Raw genomic sequence first — 25467 nt, 5'->3', positions numbered from 1 at the left:
ACAGGGCAAATCTTGTTTCTCCTACTAGAGCCTCATATAAATAATCTGGAATCAAGAGAATGTCAGGTGGCAAATAATCCCTCTTCTAAAGAAAATGATTGCCTGGAGCTTTACACAGAACTTTCTAGAATGTGCTTTGAAAAGACTGGTAAGGTGAACATTATGGTTCTGTAAAAATTATGTCCCAGTCCTCCCCCACCAAAGAGGAAAAAAATATACATATTTTTAATCATTTGTCCTAAGTACTAGGCATATTCACCACCAAATCAAAGAATTAAAAGATCATTTTCCATCTCCTAAGAATAATGTCTGGATTGTCTGCCATTTTGTTTTGTACTCTCAGTGGAAAAGTCTTAAATAATTTAAGCTGGCTCCCTATCAACATTGCCACTAAGCTTACTCTGTGGACTTGGACATGTCACTCTTTTGTACCTCACTTTTCCTCCCTCTGAATTACTATGGTGGAAAGCATTTTAATTATATCCTAGGGTTTTTATGAGAATAACACAAAGTAACAGCTAGGAAATAACACTAGCAGAAACAGCTCTAAATTGCGCTCCTTCTAGATTTAATACCTCTCTGAGGATACAAAAGACATTTCAGTATGTTCTACTACCTCCAATTTATCATGAATCGTGAGCAATGGAGACTGCGATTGTCCATTAGTTGTGCCAATATGTAGATTCATTATTTTCCCTATGATTTCCATTATATTTTAAAGATGATAAATTATGGAAATGTTCAGGTTAGGATAACTTGGTTTAAACAATAATTAAAGAAGAAAACCTGTAGGGCAGGATATTTTCAGACCACCAAAAGAGAAAAGAAAAAGAATGACTTCTGCTGCTATCACTAACAGACCAAATAATTTGAATTAAATATCCCACTGTGTTCAACTAGGAAGAATTTTACAGAACATACACAGACATCTGTTAAAGGTAACAAGGCAGCAAGAAATAACAAGGTCAAGATCCAAGAGCAGCCAGAAATCCAGAGAGAGGAGGCCAGCTTTTGCGGCTGCTTCTCTACTGAGGGCATCTGTGTCTAGAAGAGGAAGATGGGACTACAAACAATAAAAGCTGGGTTTCCAATGGTAGAGCACTTTCTAAATCTCCATACCTGGGTGGGAATGCAAAAATCCAGGAAAGTGATATCCTTGGGAAAAGAATGACTCAGATGTCAGCCTGCCCTGTTACCAGCCACAGCCCAATTTCCAAATCATCTGGGCAACTGAGAAAGTTTCAGTCTTGGAAATGTAAGATCCTAAATTGCTAGTCATATTAGGTGCCTGGCAGAAACAAAGAAAAAAAATCATCCCTGGAAAAAAATACCACCCAAGATCTTAAATCATTTCTACAAATTATTTTCTTCAAATACCCAACACATGAATGTGTGCATGCATATACCCCACAGCACATGCAGAGTCACGTGAATACAAATAAGATTGGAATCACAGGATACCTAAAATTGGAATGAAAAGACACAGTCATTAAAACAACTCTCCTTAACTTGTTCCTAGGTAGAACAGATTTTTAAAAATCAGCAGAGAGCTGGAATCTATAAGAAAATGAGATGATGTGAAAAAGAACCAAACAGAAATTCTAGAGCAGAAAAATACAATAACCTGAGGAATGAATTTAGGAGCAAAAGGAGAGTTACTAAACCCTTAAAGATGAGCCATATGAAAAATATTCAGAATGTACCAGAAAGAGATGAAGGAAGAGTGGGGAAAACTATAAAAGAGGTCAGAAAACATAAAATATAATGAAAAAGCCTAAGAGAGAGTTATTCACAGTTCCGAAACAGTTCCAGTGGAATCTGTATTTAAAGAGAGAATGGCTGTGAATTTTTCAAAACTGGCAAAAGCCACCCATCCAAAATTCAAGAATACACCAACTGCAGAAAGGCAAAAATGAGTCTCAGGTTTAATAGTGGGGGTGGAGGTGGGGAAACCTCACTCAAAGGAGTAATAGACCAAGAGACTAAAGGCAACAACAACAACAAACAGAAAATCACAAGACCATGGAATGACATCTTATTTTTTTTATTTATTAGAGAGAGAGAGAGAGAGAGAGCACGAGCATGGTGGTGGGGAGCAGAGGGAGAGGGGCAGAGTCCCAAGCAGGCTTAGGGCTCAATCCCATGACCCTGAGATCAGGACCTGAGCCAAAACTAAGAGTCTGACATTTAATCGATTGCACCACCCAGATGCCCCAAGGAGTGACATCTTTAAAGAACTGAAAGAAAATGACTGTCACCCTAGATTTCCATACCCAGTTAACATATTCTTTTAGAATGAAAGTGAAACAAACACATTTTCTGACAAGGCTGAGAAAATTCATCACTGGCAGTCTCATCCAAAAGGAATTCTAAAGAAAAAGCAATCAATGGAAATTAGAAACAATTTTGAACTGAAGGAAGAAAACTAAAATTTGTGGATGCAACTAAACATGTATTTAGAGAGTAACTTGCTTGTAGTTTTGACTTCTATGCATTTATTGGAAGAAAATAACAGCTGACAGTAATATGCTAAATGTCTATCTGAATACTGCAGTCATTCAAAAGGAAAAGAGCATATAATGAATAATTTTAGACCAGTAAATTTGAAAATTGGGGTGAAATTTGTAAGTTTCTAGAAAAAATACATTTTACCTGAACTGACACAAAGTAAAAAAGAAAATAAGAATAATTGGATAACTATTAAAGAAATCAAACCCCAAAGCCCTTCTCACAACGATAACAGCAGTCCCAGATAACTTTACTGCTGCATTTTACCATTCAATTAAGAAAGAAACAAGAATCTGAATAAGATTATTATCATCCATATGACTGATGGAACAAATTCTGCCAGAAAATTGACAAAAAGAGAAAGAAATTCTTCCACTTCTCAATTTGTTGTTATCAGTTGCCTTCCTGCACATGAGCCTGACAAGAACATCACAGAAAGGAACTCTATAGACTCATTGCACGTGGAAATACAGATACTGAAGTCCTGAAATGTATCAGATAGGTAGCAGATTGTGTGTGAATGTATGTGAATGCACAATCTATGAAAAGGGAATACATTATGACCAATGCAATGTGGTTTCACATTAGACTATCGAGCATTGTCTTACTAGATGCGGAAAAATATATTGATCAAATTCAACATCCAAATTAATAAATATAAAAGTTCCAGGACACTAAAACTAGAAAGGAATTTGTACTTAAGGGTGAAACGTTCAACCCTATTTATCCGAGATTGTAAATGAGATGACAATATTTACTATTAGTCCTGCTATTTCACAATGTACTGAAGGCCCTAGCTAATACAGGAAGGCAAGAATGAGAAACAAAAAGTAGGAGGATTAGAAATGAAGGAATAAAAGTGTCATTATTTGTAGACAGTATGACGTATACAGAAAACACAAAACAAACTGTGGAGAAACAATTAGAATTAATGAGTAAACTTAGCAAGACCTCTGAATATAAGATCAATATAGGTAGGCTTTTTATTTCTCTATTAGCCACTCTCTTAGCACGGGCTGCCATATCAAAATACCATAGACTGGGTGGCCAAACCAGTTGTGGAAGCTAGAAGTCCACGATCAAGGTGCCAATAGGGTCAGGTTCCGGTGAGAATCTTCTTCCTTTCTTGTAGCTGACACCTTCTCACCGTGTCCTCACATGGAGGAGAGAGCGAGCAAGTTTTAGCTCTTACTCTTCTTATAGGGACACTAACCCCATCATGGGGACCCTCCAATCTCATGTCCTCACCTAACCCTAATTACCTTCCAAAGGCCCTACCTCCTATTACTATCACATTGAAGTTCAGGGCTTCAACTTACGGATTGTGAAGGGACACAATCATTCAGCCCATAACAGCCACACAGCAAGAAAATGAAAAAAAAAAAACTGAAGTTAGCTTATGTAGATTTCCCCGCCGCTATCTCAAAGCAGAGTGTTCTTTTTGAAACATTTGCTCAGCCAAAATGGTGTAAAGCAAAGAAGCAATTACCATTAACTTATATGGAAATTTTTTTGAGCATTTCCAGACCCCAAAATAACCTCTTTTAGGCTTTTCTGATACTTCAGGATACATCTTGCTAATGGATGCACAAAATGAGATAAAACACAGATGCTCACAGACACAAGTCGTGGCAGCTTGATGCCGAGTGTAGTGGCCAGGGAAGGAGCTCAGCAGGGCTGTGCTCACTGCAAAATGCACTCTAGGGCGCCTGGGTGGCTCAGTCCTTAAGTGTCTGCCTTCGGCTCAGGTCATGATCCCAGGGTCCTGGGATGGAGCCCCACATCAGGCTCCCTGCTCCACGGGAAGCCTGCTTCTTCCTCTCCTAGTCCCCCTGCTTGTGTTTCCGCTCTCACTCTCTCTGTCAAATAAGTAAATAAAATCTTAAAAAAAAAAAAAAAACACGCACGCTAAATGCTATTTTAGCTTTTTTCCTTTTTCATAAAAGCAGAAATCGAATTCGGATTTCTTTCCATTAGCAAAAACAGGTACTAATGTAGGTCTTTTGTAAAAGTGAAGCAGTGGAAGTAAATTTTCAAAAAGCAGGGGAGATACCTGTGTTGACATCAGAAATCAGATGCCTAGGAATAATTAAAGATATGTAAGCTTCTAAGCAGAAAAACTATAAAGTAGTAGTAAGAGGCATTAAAAAGGAATTAAATAGAGAGATGAATGACTCAACTTCATACTCCACTCTCCTCAAATTGACCTGTAAATTCAATGCAACTCAGATCAAAATTACCATAGGATTTTTTTTTTTTTTTTGGTTGTGGTGGTGGTGAACATTTACAAGTTAAATCTTATGCTTATGGAAATGTAGCCAGAGACAATTAAAAAACTAGACAAATGTGTGGGAGGGCTTACTCTATAGGATATCAACTTATTACAAGGCTACAAAAGTTAAGAGAGCATGGTGTCCGTACAAGGAGTAGACTAATGGAACAAAATACAAAGCCCAGAGCCAGGCATACATGAATACTTGATTCGTGATTAAAATGAAGTCACAGAGCTGTAGGGAAAACAAAATCTTTCCAATAAAAGGCCCTGGGAAAATTGGATATCCACGTAGAAAACCAATGAAACTATACCTTACCTCACACCTTATGTGAAAATCAATTCCAGGTGGGTTAGAATTCAAAATGTGAAGTGTAAAACCATAGAACATTTAGAAGATAATATAGGAGAATATCTTCATGATCCTTCTATAGGGAAAGACGTTTTAAATAGGACACAAAAAGCATTACCATAAAAGCAAAACTGTTAAATTGGACTACATGTAAGTTAAGAAATTCTGTTTATCAAAAGACACCATTAAGAGAGACGAAAGGCAAGACAAGGAGTGGGGGAAGCTATTTGCCACATATGCAACGAACAAAGGACCAGTACGCAGATGTTTTTTAAAGAAAAGAAAAAAAAAAAAAAAAACCTTACAACAGCCCAGGAGAAGATGCAAAAAGATTTAAACAGGCACTTTGGAAAGGTATCACAATGGCCGATGATCTTTAGTCATCAGGGAAACGTATACTTAAAACAATGAACTATCACTATATACCCACCACAATAGTCAAAAGTTTACAAGACTGATGATAGCAAATGTTTGCAAGAGTTTGGAAGAACAAAAACACAAAAGAACACACACTGTGTGATTGCATTCGTGTAAAGTTCAAAAAGAGGCAAAACTAAATATAGTGTTTAGAGATACACTTAGAGGGTAAAATTATAAGGAAAAGCAAAGAAGCAATCACCCTAAAATCAGACCAGTGGTTACCTTTTGGGGGATGCAAGAAAGGGGCGGTTATTGAGAAGGGAAATGTGGGGTGGGAGGGTAGAGGCAATGTTCTACTCCTTGCCATGGCCGGTGGCAAGATGTGTGTTTGTCTTGTATTCATTCTCTAAGCCGTGTGGGTATATACGCATGTATATGTGTATGTGTGTTTATGTGTATACCACGTGTGTGTGTGTGTGTGTGTGTGTGTGTGTGTATCTTCTGCACTTGTCTGTATGTGTTGTATTTCACCTTAAAAAGGACTAAAAATAAATCAGATAAATAAAAAGTTTTAAATTAAGGGCAAAAGAAAAGGAAGGAAGAGATTGACTTTAACGTATGGTCTAATTGCTGGCTGGATAGTCAATTATTCCAGAATAGACTTAAACAAAAAAGAATAATTATTGCATGTAATCTTTACAGACACTCTGCTCCTACATCAGAAAGTCTATTCTCTTCCTCTTGGCCATCCTCCCTGACTTTAAGAGGCCACACAGGCCAACAAGATCATTATTCCGGGAACTAAGTAATAGAGATCACCACAGAGAGGGCACTTTATTATTAATGATTCTTAAGGATACCACTCAGGGAGCACTTATTATGGACAAGTTATACCAAGCACATTATAGGCTTTATGTCAGTTAAATCCCATGGCAACCCTGGAATACTGTCCTGATTTTCAGATGTGGAAACTGAGGCTTACAGCCACTATGGGACTTGCCCAAGGACTCTCAGAGTTATGTGGAGAGCCAAGGTTCAAGTGCTGGCAATCTGACTTGGGAGCCCACACTTAATTTCACACTAAAATTGGTGGATTTCTGTTTAGAAACATCCTCTCCTGCTTAAACTCTAGCTAACTGACGACAAGAATTATACAATGAAGCTGAGGCTTAAGACACCACTTACTCTTCTTGTGTCTTCACTAATTCCAGGAAAGGAGCCAGAATTGGTAATTTCTGCGCTAGGGGCTTTGGTCACTTTATCTTCCTCTCACAACCCTGCTAAAGAGACAGTACCTGCCCCCTGTTTCTCTATGCAGCCATAGTTATAAACTGAATATTTTCCTAAAAGCTAAAATAGCATTCAATGAGTAGGAGTGAATCAAAGCTAATCAACCTTGGACCATAATGCATTAGATGTTGCATTCTTGGGATCAATGAGGACTCCCAACAGCTCCATTCAAGACCTTTTCCCCTAAAGATAGGGGTTTTTCACCAAGAGTCTGAAATTAACTCTTGGATTTCAAAACACTGAAAAGCTTGTTGAGAGATTCGAGCAGAAAATAGGATGGGGTGTGGCAGACATTTTTTTTTTTTAAAGACTATTTGAGAGAGAGAGAGGGCACAAGCAAGGGGAAGGGCAGAGGGAGAGGGAGAAGCAGGCTTGCTGCTGAGCAGGGAGCCCCATGCAGGGCTCAATCCAAGGACCCTGAGATCATGACCTGAGCCGAAGGGAGACGCTTTACCAACTAAGCCACCCGGGGGCCCCTGTAGCAGACATTTAAATTTGGAACTGCCAGTCTCATCCACAGGCCACAGTCTGGGCATGTGAACCCCCACTCAGCTTATTAGAGTTATTCTCTACCATTCAGTATATGAACATAGAGAGATAAGCCCTTGAAGGGGTGACATGTATTTGAGACTATTGACAGTCATCCTGATCATCAATTGGAGAAGTCTAATGCAGGAGAAGCCCCCAGAGTGAAGGGAGACAAAAAGATACAGAGGGGGGAGGAATTCCTACATCGACCCCACCCTTCACAGTTAAATGGTCAGTAATGATGTCACTTTTCTTCAGAGGCTCATTTGAACTGGGTTTTCTTCCTTACTTGCCTTCAAGAGTCCTGGCTACAACAGGGGCATAGACTGCTTGCTTCCTAGAGGACCCTCTTAACCTTGCGGGTCTAGGACTCAATCACCAACTATTTATGGAGATACCATTTTGAGCCAAACATTGAGGCACAGTAGGTGAAGTGTATCCCCGCCCTGGAGGAAGTGCTGGTCAATCTCAAGCAATAAGACTGATTCGAGAACAGGCAAGCATGTAACTGAGTTCTGTGCAGGCCGGCTGTACAATTTCAACAGTACCTGTGACCAAACTGATTTCTCTCTATCTTATCCCACCATAAAGTAGTTGACTCTGTGTCAGTTGTGTCTAACCCCCAAGCCCACACACAATTACATGCCCTCCAAGAGCCACCCCGCGATCTAGGATTAGCCAATCAATTTTAATGTGTATTTAAGGGATTTTTCAAAGTGTGTGAGTCAGTGCGTAAAAGGATAGCTCATGTAATAATTAAAGCATTAAAAGAACCCAATTGAGGATTCTCTTTCCGCCAGCAGATATCTTTAGGTCAAGAAGGTCTATAAAAACTGGCAGATCATTTCCATTCCTTTAAGACAGGTAAAAATGGCTTTGAATGTAATTAGATGTTCATAGCAATTTTCCCTCTGCTAAAGCTCTACACCTTGCTCCAATGAGGCCTACAAAAAGTTTAGAACTGTTGGCATTCTAAGCTGCAGACTGATGGTGTGGTATTGCTTTGAAGAAGTGAAAGCCCATGATATTGCTTGAATCATTTTTTAAATAAATTTTTTTAAATGTTTTATTTATTTATTCATGAGAGTCAGAGAGAGAGAGAGAGAGAGAGAGAGAGAGAGGCAGAGGCAGAGGCAGAGGGAGAAGCAGGCTCCCCACCTAGCAGGGAGCCCGATGCGGGACTCGATCCCAGGACCCTGGGATCATGACCTGAGCCGAAGGCAGACGCTTAACCATCTGAGCCACCCAGGCGCCCCTGAATCATTTTTTAATTAGAAATGATAAGCCAGAGTTATAGCTTTAGGAAAAGGAAGCTTTCTGCCAGGCAAGGCCAGGCTTGGCACTGCGGAGCTCTGGGCGGCTCTTAGAACTCTACCCCCTCTCTTACCCCCTCTCAGGTGGCTCCAGCAGATTCCAGAGTTATCAACTTGGAACAAGGAATATGCCTACTGTAGTAAAATCAGCATTTATCTTTGACGCCCCTATCAAAGTTCTGTTTTATTACTCTCTTCTTAAGGATCTGTTATCTATCTGAGCCGTTTTTTTTCTTTTAAGGGGGAAGACCTCGTGGGCAGTTAATTTTAATTTTTTAATCCTTTCAAAGAATGAGACTCCATGGAAATGCAATGTAGTGCAAAAATTTAAAAGAAAAGTATTCTCGGTAAAACCTAAGAACTTCCCCCTCATTCTGGGTAAGCTTTTGTGATATTGCAGTTAAAAATATAACTTCTGTATGTAGCATATCCTATGTCAGCTGTTGACTATGACTCTTAAAATACGTATCTATACCCCCAAACTCACCCAAGGTCGTACAAAAGAATGAACACATTAAAATAGGAAACTCTTTTATTTATTTATTTTTTTAATTTTATTTATTTATTTGACAGAGAGAAACACAGCGAGAGAGGGAACGCAAGCAGGGGGAGTGGGAGAGGGAGAAGCAGGCCTCCCGCCGAGCGGGGAGCCCGATGTGGGGCTCGATCCCAGGACCCTGGGATCATGACCTGAGCTGAAGGCAGCGGTTGAACCAACTGAGCCACCCAGGCGCCCCAGGAAACTCTTTTAAATGGCAAGCTAGATTATGTCTCTCCTCCCTACTTGGGAAAGCCAGCCAGGGCCTAATCACAAGAAGTTTTTGTGGCCGCAGTAAAGAACCGAAGATCAAACCCAGTCTCCTCTCCCATGCCTCTCGCCCACACTCCTTCTTCCAGCCTTCCTGCTTCCTTGCTGTCACCAGGTCACATCAAACCCTTCCCCGCTTCGGGGTCCTGGCACCACTTGTCCCCCTCTGCCTGAAATTCTTTCCTCTTCTCCCTCCATTCAGGTTTTAATCAAATGTCACCTGCTCCAAAAGGCCTTCCCCAAGTGCCCAGTCTAAAGTCGTGGCCCTGTCTCCTTCTTTCCCTTAAACTGGCCTTCTTTTTATTAGTAGTGCTCACCATCATCTGTCATCACATTTTAGATTTATTTGTTGTCTGCATCCTCCGCTAGCAAGTGAGTGTCTAAGGACAAGGTCATTGTCTCTAGCACTTGGAACAGCTCCTGGCACATCATGAGTGTTCAAATCACTTGCTGACATTTCTTTAGAGTCTAGAGGTGTCGTGCCTATATCATCCTGAGTTCTCATAACAGCTCTATGAGATAGATACAGTTGAGTTCCCATTCTGTAGATGAGGGAACTGAGGCACGGATAGGCAAAGTAACTTGATCAAGGTTACATAGCAAATAAGTCGCAGGCCTAACTTGAACCCAGAGCTCTATGTTCTTAAATGCTAAATACTAAATGAACTCTTTAGACACCCACAGAGCCCCCTGTCTCCCCACGCCTAGGCAGCTTCACTCTGCGCTCACTCCAGAGCCTGGGGCCAGGATATTGTCACAGAGCAGCACTGTCCCATAGGAACAGAATGTGAGCCACATGTGTCATTTGAAATTTCCCAATAGCCACATTAAGGACTGATTCAATTACTATTTATAAATATTTATATTTATCCCAGTATATCCAAATATTATTTTAATGTCTTTATAATCTAAAAATATAAATAAAAAAATGATTGAGCTGTTTTATGTTCTTCTTTTAGAGTAAGTCTTTGAAACCTAAACTTTATACTTTCTGCACATCTCAAGTCTCATCTTTCAGGGCCCGTTAGCTGCGTGTGGCTAAGGGCTACCACGTTGGCCACTGCAGGTGTGCAGAGGTTGAGCTCTGGGATTAAGCACATCTGGTTCCAATCTTGCACTTACATGTGACCCTTCCCCAGCTGGAAAACTGGGGTTATGATATCTACCTCATGGGGCTGAGGTGAAGACTGCCTGAAGTTTCTGCACATAAAGATGTACATCCTTAGCACAAGAGCTGGCTGGTAGATGCTCGGGACAGATGGCTTTCCCTGCTGAGCACAACCTTCAGGGCCTCTCTTCCTCCCTCCAGTTGGACTTTGTGTTCAGGTGCCTTGGTTTCCACTGTCTGCCGTGACGGGGGAGGTCTCTGGTGGGACGGAACAAGGAAGAAGGCAGGCTTCTTGCTTGAGCCTTGTCCCCTGGACCATCTGGCTGGGCTTTGGAAATTGGGTGAACCTTCTAGCCCTCTTGCTTGGCATATTTATATGCCCAGCAAGGAGTCCCTTCCTGAAAAAAACAATCCTCAAGTCCTCAAAGTGAGCACTCAGCTGTCTCTTCTATGAGTGGGACAGTCAGCTTCCATGTCCCTAACGAAAGAAATCACTCTGAGCATCTTTGGGCCAGAAGGGAGTCAATCTACTGTTTCACAAAGACAGAAACAGTGGTCCAGAGAGCAGATATAACATGTCTAGGCACACAGAGTGACAACACAAGCTTAACACAGAACCCCTCCTATTTGTAGTCTCTGTCTGAATACCCATAGAGATAGCTCCATAGAGATTTCCTCATATGGACTGCTGATATCTCTGCACGGATGTGTTCATCGCTGTCTTTCCATCGGCATGTCATTCTAAGCATGAGAAAGAGTCTCAGGAAAAGCAGGGTGATGTGAACTATTCTGTGTTCCCGGTAGCCTTCAACTATGTTTTCTTGCCAGTTTTCAACCTTTGATCTTTTGGTCCCAAGCAGAACTTGAATGTAATTCAGGTTAGTCTCTTTGTGAGTCAGTGAAACAAAGTGGAACTTATTTAACCATCAGTTTCATACTCAAAATAGAGCCTTCAAGATTCCATCTTTTTGTTTTTGATGAAAGGCCCTGCTCCAGGCAATAGATTTTTATCCATTAGCCTAAGGATCTTTTGGATTATAATCTAAACTCACATACAAGGCAGAAAGGACAGAGTTATATCAACTTCAGTACCTTTTATATGGCAGAGAACAAAAAATATAATAACCCCATTAGGCTGTTAAATGTGCTGAACCCTGACAAATTTTCAGTGTGACGATCCTTGAGTATTTATCTATAATCCCTCAACAAATACACCTTTTATTCAACCACAGAGTTGTACACACTCCAGACACAAGTGCCATTAATTAAATAACACACTCAGCAAACTCTCAGAGCCATTAATTATCAAAGGTAGCCTGCTCCATACTTGGCTCCAAAATTCTATTATAACAAAAGAGCACAAGCAGAGTGAAGGAATATGCGAGAAGGAAGGTCACCCTCCAAAGCATGATAAGAAGACGCTGTCAGACAAAGTAAATGACAAAGCATGTATACCTTTTAGCTTTCCTTTTGCCCCTTTGGAGAGTTGGGAAGAAGGGAAAGTATTTCACATTGTAGGGACTTTCTTTCTCAAAATTAGTTTCTCTCACAAAAGACGTAAGTAAATATAAAGTAATCCTTTTTCATTTCAACTGAGTTTCAGGGAAAAGTAATATCAGCTGAAGATTTAGAGACAAATAAAACCTGTTCTTCCTAAGCTCCCTCAGAACGAGAAAGCCTTTTAAGGGGAGTCTTTGCTGGGTACAGATACAGAGAAGGGGACGTCAAAGGGACAAATGTGGAAGACGGAGGCCTTACTGGTTTCAAGTGGGCAACAAGAAAACGCTCCGGGAGTACTGCGAATTTGCCAGCAGCGGGTTTGCTCTGTTCTGCCTCCTCACTCCCACCATCAAGCCTCAAAGGCTTCGCAGCTTCACTTGCCAGGAGACAGTGGGATAAAGGAAGTGCTAAGCCCCGCAGGGTCTCCGTAAATCACTCACAGCTACAAGCTTGGGCATCATCTTTCTCATGTGTTTGCTGTTCTTAGTGTTTGATTTATCCCTTCAAAGAGAAAACTGACAATGCCGAGTCTATGGCCACTCTATAAAGGACAGCGCCCAGGGTGAGCCCCAACTCTGCTGCAGAAGAGCACACGGCATCTCCCCTCCTGAGCGGGGCTGGCCCCATGGTGCCCTCAAGGATGCACAACTGCGGGGCTGGGCCACGGGGAAGTTTCGGGGGAAGTTAATGCACACTTTCTCATCAAAGGAAGTTGTGTTATTAATCAGTACAAGTGGCACACCACAGAGGAATGGTTTAGAGTTAGGAAACTTGGCATGAGGTCGCCCTTCTCTCTTGAGTCTGTCCTCGCACCGCTCGGTTTCTGGCCACTGTGCTGGGGGGTAACCCCTTCTATCTCTAGATGGAAGGATAATTGCACTGCCTGAGTTCCTCATCAGAGTGGCTCTCTGTTCCTCACTATATCTCCCCTAGCGTCCCCTTTACCCACTTACTCTAAGAGATTGCCACCAGCGGCTTTTGTGGCCCAATTTCTGAGACAAGTTTATTAAGAAAAAGCTGAAAAGCAGAGGTCAGAGGTGCCTGCCCGTAGAAAATTGCTCCTCTTGTTTTTGGTGTGAGCAGAATGACTTTCCATGGCTGTCTGCCTGTAGCTCTAGCCTGCTAGGAACAAAGAGTTACTTTTAAAAGAAGAGAGCTGTTACAGAGGAATTTGATGTTGGTGTCTCAAGACTTTGTTTTGCTGGTGAGTGTGATTGCTTTGCCTTAAAACCATTTCTGTGACATCCCTGGTAATGGATGCAAAACAGGTCATCTTATTTAACCTCATGGGCAGGAAGCACTTACCTTTGAAGGCCAACATTTGCCTGGAATTTGTGGCTCTGCTAAGACTGCCACAGACAGACAACCTTACTAGAAGTTGGACATTTGCCTCTGAAACCTACTGAAACTTGTCTCCAGCACAGGGCACTTGGAGCATTTTATTGGGAGCACACTTTGGAGCCGAATCAAAAAGGAGACAGGGTTGGAGCTCTTTGCTTTCACACACAGTGGTTTCCCCCCAGAGGCCTAAGCCACCCTTCCAACTCGTTAGATCAGAATCTTGGGGGTGGGGGGTAGGAGGGAGGCATGTCATTTTTCTTTTAGACCTCCCCAGGTGATTCCAATGAATAGCCAAGTTGAGAAACACAACCTTCAAGAAACTGAAGGGGACAACGTGTTGAATTTTTGTGGCCCCAGATGTTCCTTTTGTCTTCTGTCAGTTGGATGGACCGTGGCCGGCTCCCTCTGAGGTTCACCTACAGGAGAGAGAGACGTTGATCTGTTTTCTTAGCTTCAAAGCAGAAACTCCTCCTCTGAGCCTATCAGAGAGGAGGAGGCACAGAGGACAAGGTAGAAGCCTCCTTCACTGACACACTAGTGCAAAGATGTTGTCTTGAAGGCACGCAGAGGTTGGCTGAATCTGTTGAAAACGGGAGACTCTGCTCCCGTTTTGTGGAGAAGGACTTTTTGGAGTATGATGACACTGGCACGGTCAAGAAGTCGGCATGGTTTAGCTCATAAGCTGGGGGGATCCGTTTGGTACCTCCGCTTAGGCCTGTACTCGCTAACTCATGACGACAAAATGCAAATCGACGCAGAAGACTTGCCTGAGGCCTCCAGGGAGAGCCGGACGAGAAGATGACAGCACCCACCACACGGACAGCCCTACTCAAAACTTAATCTTTCTCCTTTAGACATTTTTATTTTCCTTCCAAATTCGAAGCTCTCCTTTCCAAAAATCTCTTCAACAGTCCAGGGTCATGGTGCTTCCCTTCTGCCTTTATTCCCTACCCTGCAAAACAAATATCTCAGATGAACTTCATAATACTCACTGTTATTCCTCAAGCCCGGCCTTGCCAGGGAGTGGGGCATCCTCGGTTTTCATCTGCCACCAGATTAGAGATGTAGAAAGACTTGAAAAGCACACGTTCATGGCAATCAGTCACACTTCACACATTCCAGGCCCATGCTCTCTGTTCTTGAAGCTCCAAAAAGGCCACATTTTTGGGACTGGTTGCCTGGCACCCAATCATCTTTTGCCTCGCCGCATCCTGTGCCGAGGGTCTTCCCACAGGGGCTGGAAGTGCCTGGAGGATCCCATCATTCACCTCTTTGCACCTCCTCAGGGTTTCACTCACACTTCAGTAAAGACATTTGTTGATATACCCAGGCAGCCCCGAAAAACACCATTGTGTAAAGGGTCTATTAAAGGGAACTAAGGACATGAAGGGCACCTACTATATGACACCCAACCAGAAGATGGGAAGATGAGCACCTTGCTCAGAGGCACCCTCTCCAAAAACGAGACTGAATCTCTTGCTGCAGAGCTAGGCTCTGATGTTCACTTGCTTTGACTGGCAATGCAATCTGGAGAAAAAAATCATGGTAGTGACACCAGGGGCTAACCCAAGTGAGCGCTTGCAGTGGGCGAGGCTCTGCTCCAAGGGCTTTGTGTGCGTTCACCGGCTCAGTCCTCTCCCCGACCCCAGCCGGTCATGCTCCGCATGGCCTACAGACACACAGCCAGTCAGTCATGAGGCTAGACTTCAGACTCAAGTTTCTGCAAAGTCTGACACGTTCCCTCTCTGTGCTCTGGCATGAGAAGATGACTCTGCTTCCCACAAGCTTCCAGGCTCGTTGGAGAAAAGGAACTGCTGAACACAGAGCCTGCAGAAGCTAGGCAGACAGTTTGGATGCCAGCGCTTGTGAGGGATGTGTGCGGAAGCATTGGAAGTAGACTGACGGAAAGCCTGCTCAGGTACAGATAGAGGCTTCCGCGGAGATTCAGAAATTACAGGGTTGGTGTCGGGGAGGGCGGGTGCGGCCAATAACATAGGGCCACAAAGACCAAAAATAAAACTGAGGGAAACTTCTCCTAGGACATAAATCTGCCCTAGACAGTTAAGGCGGAGGAAAAGAAAGGGCACATCCATTTTCAGGCCTGCACAGGTGCCTCTGACTCAAAGTCAATAATTGTTCAAGGACAAGGGCAATGATGAATGATTGGGAGATGACCTGTATGTCCAGACAAGATGGGTGGTGCTGGGCACAATAGAGAACAATCCCAATGTCATATAGAAAGGAGACAGGCCCCCATCTCTGGGGATGGGGGGCGCTGCAAACTGGTGCATACACCCTACTTTCCACCCCTCACTCACAGATAGCAGTAGATGCTGGGGGAGGGGGGCAGTGGATCCTGAGCTCAAATGTGAAGGCTGAAGCAGAAGTGGTTAGGCTTCTACGTTCTGGGTCCTAGAAGGGACCAGATGTGATTCCAAAGGGATGCCCTGCCTGCCCTTTGCTCTCTTACCTTGGTATGAACTTACAGAGAAAGCATAATGCTAGACTCACTAAAAACTCTCTCCATGTGCCAGGGTCTCCTCACCCAGGTAGGGCTGAACAAGCCCATACTGGGGACACCCTTGAACTACGCACTGGACCTAGAAAGCAGAGGTTTTGTTGCTCAGCCTCCCAGATCTCTGTCCACAGGGTTGCACACAGAGCCATCCATTTAGCAGACAAATAGCAAACAGGAAGTGAAAAGTGATGTAAATCTACACTGAAGTCTTTTTTTTTTTTTTTTTACACTGAAGACTTTTGAAAACATTGAAGGGGAAGTCCATTTGTGCTTCTCAACAAAGTTCCTCAAAATCTCTTCCTATATCACACCCATGGTAGCTATGCCCAACATCTCCCAGCACCTCTTCTTTCAACCTTCACCCAGTAACATGGAATCTAGCCCAGAAAATTCTCATCTTTCCTCCTCTCCTGTTTAATTTTCTCTTTCCCATAACTGTCTGCCTTTTCCAATGTCCTCCAAGCTGGTAGCCTCACCCTGTCCAGTTCCCGACCACTCCCACTTACTGATACCAATAATTAAGGCCCAGAAGCCAAGGATCCAACACGTTCTCCTTTGGGGTAGAGGAAGAATGCCAGAGATATGAAAGGCATTTGTATGATCTAGGGGTTTTTCTTTCAAGGTTAACCTCCCCCTTTCCTATTTTATGAGTAGAAATTATTTGTTTTAATTCTAGCCCAAATCCTTAAGGTAACTAGCCTTGAAGCAAAGCAAATTCTGCCCTCTACACACTAGCTCAGTAATTCCCCAAATCTCAGACTCTTTATGGAGAGCTCGTTAAAAAGCACAGATTCTCAGGCCTCTCTCCAGACCTGCTGAGTCAGAATGTGGGGGACTCAAGAAATCTGTGTTTTTAACAAGCTCACCAGGTAATTCTGGTAACGTCTATGCTTGAGAATCCATTCTTACCCTCAGGTCTGAATTGACTTCATTTGTATGTAAGCCTCGTGTCCATAAAATAGATTCTTAAGAGACCACACAGCTGACCTCTGGGGCATGGGGTGTGGACAGAAGCCACAGAAAATGTGGGGATCCAGGGTGTATCAACAGGGTTGGAACCCACCTATTTCACACATTCTGCCCACATCTATATGGCTTCTTCGAAATTGTTAGTGGCAATCCAACAGATTAGCAGTAAGCAAACTTACATTTTGTTTATTGCCATAACTCAAAAAATGCTATTGGTTCTAACTAAACGTCTGTTTTTATGTTCTGTCATTTCCAGGCATGAAAGCAACTTGAACAAATCCCAAGGAATAAGGAAATGGGCCTCATTCTCTAGGACTCTGCGGCATTGGAAATGAAGCTAAGCAGACTTTATTACATCCTACAATTCTGCAACCTTTTGTGAAGCATTTTATTACACTTGTGGAAGCCATTGGGGTTATGTTTCAATCATGATGACTGACAGGCTAACTTCAAAATAACAGCATCGACAGCCCTTCCACACTTCCTGGGCTATGTACTTAGAATAGAACCTTTTCTAAATTGTCCCTTGGCCTGGATGGAAATAAAATGGTAGTTAAAATATTTATCTTGTGTGTTGGGTAACTTAAAAATTGATATTTTGGGGCCTCTGAAAGGCATAACTGAGGAAGTCGATCTGTTAGAACTACCGTGCTTCCTGTAACCAAAGGTTTGTTAAAGATTAGATAAAATTTAGAGGGTTTCCATTTTTGGTAGCAAACAAAACAGAATAAGAGATGCATAACCTTTCCTCGGCTATATTTTCCTCCTGCCTTGGGTGCAGAGAGGCAGAGCTGAAAGAGCTTAAGATGGCAAAAATGGGCTTCAGGAAACTAATAAACATGTAATGAGGTGATCAGACACCTCGGACTGGTGCTATCTGAGTGGCAGGAATGTAACGAAAGGGAATGGAAAAACTCTTGATATTGGCTGAGGAAGCATGCCCCTTGCCCGTAACAGTCAATTTCTTTAAGGAAGGATGACAGAAGTAGGCTCTTTCTTTCCTCTGGTATATTAATAAAAGGGGAGATTTGAGTTTATAAAGAAAAATAAAACACATCAATGGCATTGCAATAAAGAACGACAAAAAGCCTCCCTAAGAATCTCTTTTGCCTTATGGGCTACTCCCTGACCCCAACACCATCATCGACATATGGTGTATTCGTTTCCTATGAGTGCTGCAACAAATTACTGGCTTCAAATGACAGAAATGTGTCCCCTCACAGTTCTGGAGCTCAGAAGTCCAAAGTCCAGTGAGGCCCTGCTCCCTTCAGAGGCTCTGGGGGAAATCTCTCCTAGCTGATGGTGGCTGCTGGCAAACCTTGGATTTTCCTGACAAAATCCCAGTCTCTGCCTCTGTCTTCACCTTCCCCCTCTTCTGTGTGTCTCCTCTGTGTATCTCTTCTAAAGACACTTGTCACTGGATTAAGGGCCCACCCAAATAATCCAGAATGATGTTCTCAGGGTCTTAATATCCTTCACTTAATTATCTCCGCAAAGACCCTTTTTCAAAATAAGAAAACAGAGGTTCCCGGGATTTGACGTGGATGTATCTTGTGGGAGGAGGGCACCATCCAACCCACTCCCTAAGACATTGGGTGTTTGACTGTTTCTGATCTAGTGTAAGCCAATAGACTGAGTATGACAATCACATCTTCTTTCAAATCTTCTTATATGCCTTTGCCAAAGCCCTATTTATTGACAATAGTTTGGCAGATGCCTTCTTGAGACCCCAAAGCCTCTCATTCCCAAGCCTCATCTGAGATGCTTCTTTCTTAGCTAAAAGGAAAAGCACTGCAATCTGAACAGGATGTGTTCAGAAGATAAAATGGCAGTGAGGGCAGATGCCAAGTACTAGTGATTTCCCCCAGCTCAAGGGTTGCTAATTTGTGGTCCAAAGAAAAGCCCTAAAAACACCAGATTTTTCTTATCCCCAGAAGGTCAGACACCAATTCCATCCTCGTTTTAATAGCAGGTGTCACCAGAAGACCAGGCCCCTGCCTTTGGGGCTAATTCCACATTTTATTCAATGGCTTTCAAAGAAGTGAATAAACAGTCACTGATGAAACAGTTGAGTGATACTGCAAGCCTAACAGCAGTTGTGTTTTCTATTTCCTCTATCCAATTAAAACCCTAGAGGAGCCTCATTTCTGCCCTTCCTCCCATGAATTTCTTCAGCTCAGCATCTTCCTATAAGTCTGCCATGGTTTGGAGGCTGTGGAGGCTGTTGGAGACTACGGAGGCTGTGGAGGCTGGGGTGCAGAAGGCCAGCCCTGAAGCTCTACTTCCATGCCAGCCCCATGAATCCATGCCCAGTGGGAGGCCTGATAACCCAATAAGGACTGTTTGTTTATAGTGCCTTTTTTTTTTTAAAGATTTTATTTATTTATTAGAGAGAGAGAATGAGAGGGAGAGAGCACGAGAGGGAAGAGGGTCAGAGGGAGAAGCAGACTCCCTACTGAGCAGGGAGCCCGATGCGGGACTCGATCCCGGGACTCCAGGACCATGACCTGAGCTGAAGGCAGTGGCTTAACCGACTGAGCCACCCAGGCGCCCTATAGTGCCTTTTAAGAGATGTTTCTAGAACTAACAAAGCTTACTGATACCAATATGGAAAAAACAACTATTACTCCATTTGCTAAAGTGGGTCCGGTCTGTATGGAGAAAATTCGGAAGGAAAGAACAGTGTCCCTAGCAGTAGCCTTCTCTTTTTCTCTCATTTCTTCTTGGACACAAATACCCACTAGGTGGTTTTGTTTTTGCCCAAGAGCTGGAAAGTACTAATGTTACGGTAAATAATGGATAACTCTGTGTACATGGGAGTCCATTTCCACTGTGCTTATCAGACAACAGCACAGCAGCCAGTCTCTGTATTGACAACATTCTGAAGGAGGATTTCCCCTATTTATTTGTGTGTGCTCACTTTTCAAACTCTAGGTCCATTCCTTATCTTTATTGTTCCATCTATAATCAAATTCCAAATGGCAGAAGAGAATGGCACTCTATTTTTGGCAAAGAGCTTGAAAGGAACTTTCCCCATGATTGTCTCCACCACAGCTGACCCAAAGTTATAAAACAGTACTTCTCAAACCCCGTCAATTCTTTCAGAGCTGTGTGTCTCATGAAATGGAAACCTCTCCCATCCATCCCTCTCTGTATCTAAGCTTGAAACTAGGTCTGGCCATGTACCTGCTTCTTCCAGGGATCTACAGCTATTGAGTATAACTGCCCAACAGGTTGGTGAGAGAAGGAAATGAACTTTTGTTGTGTTTTTATTGTAGATACATTTGCAAATATTATTTTGTTTAATCCATACAAGATCCCCATACAATATACATGGAGATTTGGGCTGAAGAAGGTTAGGTAACTTGATCAAGTTCACAAAGTTGATAATAGATGGATTGGGGATCAACTCAGGTCTCATTCCCAAAAGCCTGTCCCTTTTGGAGAATAATCAATAATGAAGGGCTCTCAGCAAATTTAATAAATACCATTCCCAACTTCTCTCCTGAACTATCAAGTTGGTAGGTTGGTCCTTTGTACTGATGTTCAAAGGGAAAGGGAACAGGATAGTTAAGGAAAGGCAGGGAATATTTAAGCATTCTCAAGATGAAAACATCCCTTTAATCATGTAAATGAAAGCAACTAATGACATTTCTATAACTTAAAAACATACAGGAAGAGTATTACTAAAAATGCTTCCTCTGACTCTGAGGCAAATGTGTTAACCAAAAGATTAATGATTTACCTATCCTGGAAGTAGAACAATGTAAAATAATTAACATGTAATTACTTAGTTATAGGGATTGAAAACCTATCAGTCCTACTTGGAATAACCACCACTAACAACCCTCAAGCATGCTCACATGTTTGCAGTTAATTTCAGTTCTGCAAACATCTTGACCATCTATACTGTACATCAAATTGAAGGCTATAGTTTTGGCAGCCAAAACTGTGATGGCCCCTGAGATGTAGCTGGAAAGGAGAGTAACCATGGACTGCAGAGGGAAGAAGAATGGGAAGAACAGGGCTAGTTTCAGCAAGAATATGGGTCCAATTCTAGGCGCCTAGAAGATGGTTTTCTGAATCCAGTCATCTTCTTCCTCTTCTCCACCTCCTCATCATGAAATACAATTTGCAGGGTATCTTTGTACCGAGCATTATGCCAGGCATTTTCAAAGCACTATTTCATATAAGCCTCAAAAAAATCAACCCACCTTCCTTCTTTCTTTCCTCCCTTTCTTTTAAACAAATATTTATCCAACCACTACTGTATGCCAAGTATTGTATGTATTGGGTGCCCCTGCTACAATGCTTAGCAAAAATATCTGGAAGTAACTATTATTCTCCTTTTATAGATAAGGAAACTGCAGTTCAGTGTTTGTGAGTTGCTTAAGGTCACATACTAGTAAGAGCACATATATGCGACCTAAAGCCTGGAGCTCTTTTCTCTAAGCCAAGCTATTTCTCAGAAGACAGAATAAGAGGGACCAGTTGATGCCCTATGGCTAACTCCTGGTTTTCCCTACAAACTGAGACTGAGAAAACACATCTACATATTCCAGATCAAAATTATCTGGGGAAAACCAATCTACTAAGGTTCAATCTTTGTCAAGTCAAGGAGCATTTACCAAGTACCCTCTGTGTGTCCATTCTGGGGAAGCCTTCTGAGAGCAAGTGAGGCTTTCTGGTGCTCTTTATGTCACCCTGAAAATGTCCCACTGTCCTCTCATATTTCTACAATAAAGCAGCACTTTGATCACTCTCTGAGCATTCTGTCCAGTCACCCTGGCCAGGGGTGCCCATCTCCCTATCCCATGCCATTCCTAAGGAAGAATCTGAAATAATACTCTCAGATTCCCAATGAGCCCCAGGCTGCTGGTTCAACGTCATAATTTAGTAAATAGTCTTCCCATCCAGATTGCTCAGCATTCCTCTTTTTCTTCTCTCTGCTAAAAGGTAGGCCCACAAAAATAAGTCCATAACCCTGAGAGACAGCCTAAAGCACGAGTTCTCCATAAATATCACTGGTAGGGCTTGTTAAAATTGATTGCAAGACCCTACCTCCAGAGTTTGATTTGGTAGATTTGGAGTGGGGCCTGACATGTTCCCAGGTGATGCTGATACTGCTGTGTCAGGGCCCACACTTTGAAAACCACTGGCTTGGAGGGATGATTTTGTTTTTTCTATAAGTAAACAGAATTTGTTTCCAGTACAGAATCCAGCTTGTTTTTCAGGCCCTGAATTTAACATATCTTAGTGTAGAGGTAATGAAATGCAAGTTAAATCCAATCGGTCCACTCAAGCATCTCCAGTAGGTTTCTGGAGTTATTTAACACCGCAGAAGACTTCCTGTCTGGGCTAATTAAGTGATTAGTTTAGATCGATAGATGAACAAAGGGAAAGTGGGGCCGCTATAGCTCACTACCAACTTAATAAAATGGTTCTAACTTCAGCCATGAGAAGGAGCATGGGTTGAAAATTGGGCTTAGCTGCTGAAGACGTCAATGTTTTATCTTAGGAGGAAAGGAGCTCACCAATGCTATAGGTGGAATATGGTTATTCAAAAGGACTCTTACAAATGGGGTGACTTTGTTTGGCCCTGTTAGTCAAACAACTCCACCATAAGGCAAAGGTGCCATTTTGAATAACTGACATTCATATCTGCCTCTCACAACTGTAGATATCAAGCGTTGCCAATGACTTGGTGTATAGGCAGACATCTGCCCTCAAAAACCTCATTGTGGTTGTGCTCCCAGTCAAAACTAAGTAAGGTATGAAAGCCATATACGTATAGCTTTGGAAGTTTTCATTAGCTTACGTATCTCACATTTTCAGGAGAAGAAAATGGTAGGAAGCCTGCATTGATTGTGGATCAGCCATGTACCTTTTGAGACAGATGGTACTAGTCTGATTTTACCAACAAGGGAAATGAGGCTCAGAGAAGGTGTTACCCAAGGTGGTGGCAATGATGATGACAACAATAATAGCACCTGACATTTATTGGGCACTCACCACGAGATAATGTTTCAGGCATTTTTTTTCTAGGTACTCCATATTGTTGTTCCAATCAATCTGCACCACAACCCTATGAGTACGTCTATTATTATTATCCTATTTTACAGAAAGGAAAATTGCAGCACAAGGATGTGTGCCTTGCCCATGGTTATCTAGTTAGTAAGTGTCAGAGTTCAGCATTGAACCCCAGTGGTGTGAATCCAGAATCTATAATCACACTTTGCTGGCTGAGATGTAAACCCCAATAGACCAGACTCTGAAGTCCCCTCTCTTTGCTGCCCTGACTCTTCTGGTGATGGAGCCCAGTGGAAGTCTTTCACTCACAACCAAAGACTAGAGCTAAAATATCCCCCGGCTCCGTCTCTTTATCCCTTTGGAGAACGAGGCCTTTTGTGTTCAGACAGCCTCTCACAGGTTGATACCTGAGCCATCTGACTTTGAGAGAAGGTGGCTCCACCCTGGAAGAAAACCCAAAAGAGGGAAAGTGTGTCATTGCACCAAGCACAATTTCCCCAAACTTTAGCTCTTGGCAACCTTCCCAACCTTCATTGTGTTTGTCAGGATTGTTGTCATCATCATTGCCACCACCTTGGGTAACACCTTCTCTGAGCCTCATTTCCCATGTTGGTAAAATCAGACTAGTACCATCTGTCTCAAAAGGTACATGGCTAACATGTCTATGTTATTAATATATTTCATTTTATTTAACTCTTCTTTTTACTTACATTTGTTCAAGGAAATTTAAGATTATTACAGCAAATGGAAAAGCAGTATCCCTGGCCATAAACAGAAGCTAACCATAATGATGAATACAAGGCTATTAAATTCTAGCTAGGTACTGTGAGCTGCTGAAAGCCCTGCCTCTGAGGCCTGCCTCCTCACTTTATTATAAAGGGACGTTAGCAAGTGTTAGAGAGGTGTTAAAATACACTGGCACCAGACAGAGTCCTGCTCCTTGAGGACTGAAAGAGAAGTGGGTGGGAAGGGAACAACTTCTCACCTTATGATTTAATGGGTTTTTTGGCTGTTTTGTCCACAGGCCTGCCTCCAAAATTCCTCCCCTGCACCAGCAGTGCTATGCTTCCCACTGGTGGCAAAGCAGACCCAGCTCTGTGAGGCCTGGCTGTGCCCTGCCCATGCCCTAGAGCCAGGCTGAGCTGCCCCTAATGCTTTCTAATCAACAGGCACATCTTGAAAGGGGGGAAACCTTTGGGTGTTGAGTTTGTGTGTGGTGTAAGGAAATGGTCCAGTTTCATCTCAAGTTCAGGTGCCTCCGGGAAACAGGCAAAAATCAAGGAGAGGAAAATGATTACCCTATCAAAGCAGCAGAAGGAACTTACAACAGTAATAGTGATCACTGAGGAGTTTTCCCTTTGAACAGAAAAGGCTTTGATGGTGCTTTCCTCCATTCTTCTGCTATTCTGCAGCAAGAATGAATAAGCAGGAAGAAACAAATGGCGCTTTTGTATTTTACCAACATTTGCCATAGAAGGAAAGGGATGGCCCAACTTCAGGGTGGAAAATCCAGACCTCCATATCCATAGCCATCAAAAAAAAAAAAGAGAGAGAGAGAGAGAGAAGGGAAGGGGGAGAAAGGAGAAGTAAATCCAACAAAAAGAATTTAGTGATGCATCCCACAGCCCAACCCCAAGGATCCTGGAACATTCACAGTCTTAAGTAGTCTGAGAAAGTCACTCTGTCCCCCCCTACCCATTCTTCCAACCCAAGCTTCTCTTCTCTATCTGGTAGAGCCCCTTTTTAATATTGTAAGTAGACTTGATAGTAATAAGCCATTTTATTGCATAGCCATTTTTTGTAAGAAAAAGGCAAACCCAATAAAACTGTCTTTCCGTAAAGTATATGGAGCACAGAAACACCCCTCTTGACAAGGGCCTTTGTAAATGATGGTGGTGGTGGTGGTGGTGGTGGTGGTGGTGATAGAGACCACTTTCCATGGAGGAAACATGGTGCTTTACTTCCACCAGTTAATGTCCACAACAACCCAGGAGGATGAATCCTATTATTCTTCCCATTTTATAGACTAGGAAATGAGGCTGGAGAAGTTAAGTAACTTGCCCAAGATTACAGACTTAGTTAAGTGACAGAACCAGGCTCACATCTATGTTTGTTTTGCACCAGAAGTCTTGGTCTTAACTACTAAGCTCTGTTGATTCCCTGATGGAAATGAACTAAATATTCATTATCATTTCTGTATAATTATATATAATTAATCAAGACCAAACTAAAAGCCAAACCTTTCCCTAAGGCTCTATAGACCCAATGCCAGTTTGCAGAAGATGTAGGACCTGGATAGTTTTCTCACATTAAAATCTTATTTATCCTTTCTGTGCATATCACAGATCAAGTACTAATAAGGTCAAGTCACAGTAGCTGAGATTTACTGAGCACATATTAGGTGCCAGATCTTATGTTAAATGCCTCCCATGTATTTCTCGCTCTTAATTCTCACCATCTTGTGAGATAGGTGTGGCTTAGGAGAAACGTAAGGCTTGGAGATGTTCATTAACAGGCTCAGAGTTGTTCAAGGTCACTCAGCCTCCATGGGGCAGAGCCAAACCATGAAT

General features: G+C 42.5%; 1 protein-coding gene and 1 long non-coding RNA gene across 10 annotated transcripts in view; one reads left to right on the top strand and one right to left on the bottom strand.

The window, feature by feature from the left end:
• Positions 1-17432, top strand: part of FHIT (fragile histidine triad diadenosine triphosphatase) — a 1472419-nt gene extending 1454987 nt beyond the window's left edge. For all 9 annotated transcript variants that reach the window (XM_073901470.1, XM_073901471.1, XM_073901466.1 and 6 more), the window contains one exon: positions 17124-17432. The gene's annotated coding sequence lies outside the window, so the exon portion shown is untranslated. The remainder of the gene's footprint in view (positions 1-17123) is intronic.
• The window catches only part of LOC112833854 (uncharacterized), a 68182-nt gene that overhangs the window by 27499 nt on the left and 15216 nt on the right, over positions 1-25467 (bottom strand). The window lies entirely within an intron of this gene.

This window comes from Callorhinus ursinus, unplaced genomic scaffold, assembly GCF_003265705.2.
Source record: "Callorhinus ursinus isolate GAN/ISIS: 27379988/994484 unplaced genomic scaffold, GSC_fseal_2.0 scaffold15, whole genome shotgun sequence".
Classification (NCBI taxonomy): Eukaryota; Metazoa; Chordata; class Mammalia; order Carnivora; family Otariidae; genus Callorhinus; species Callorhinus ursinus.
The sequence above is the reverse complement of the archived record's forward strand: the minus strand, read 5'-3'. Positions and strand labels throughout refer to the sequence as shown.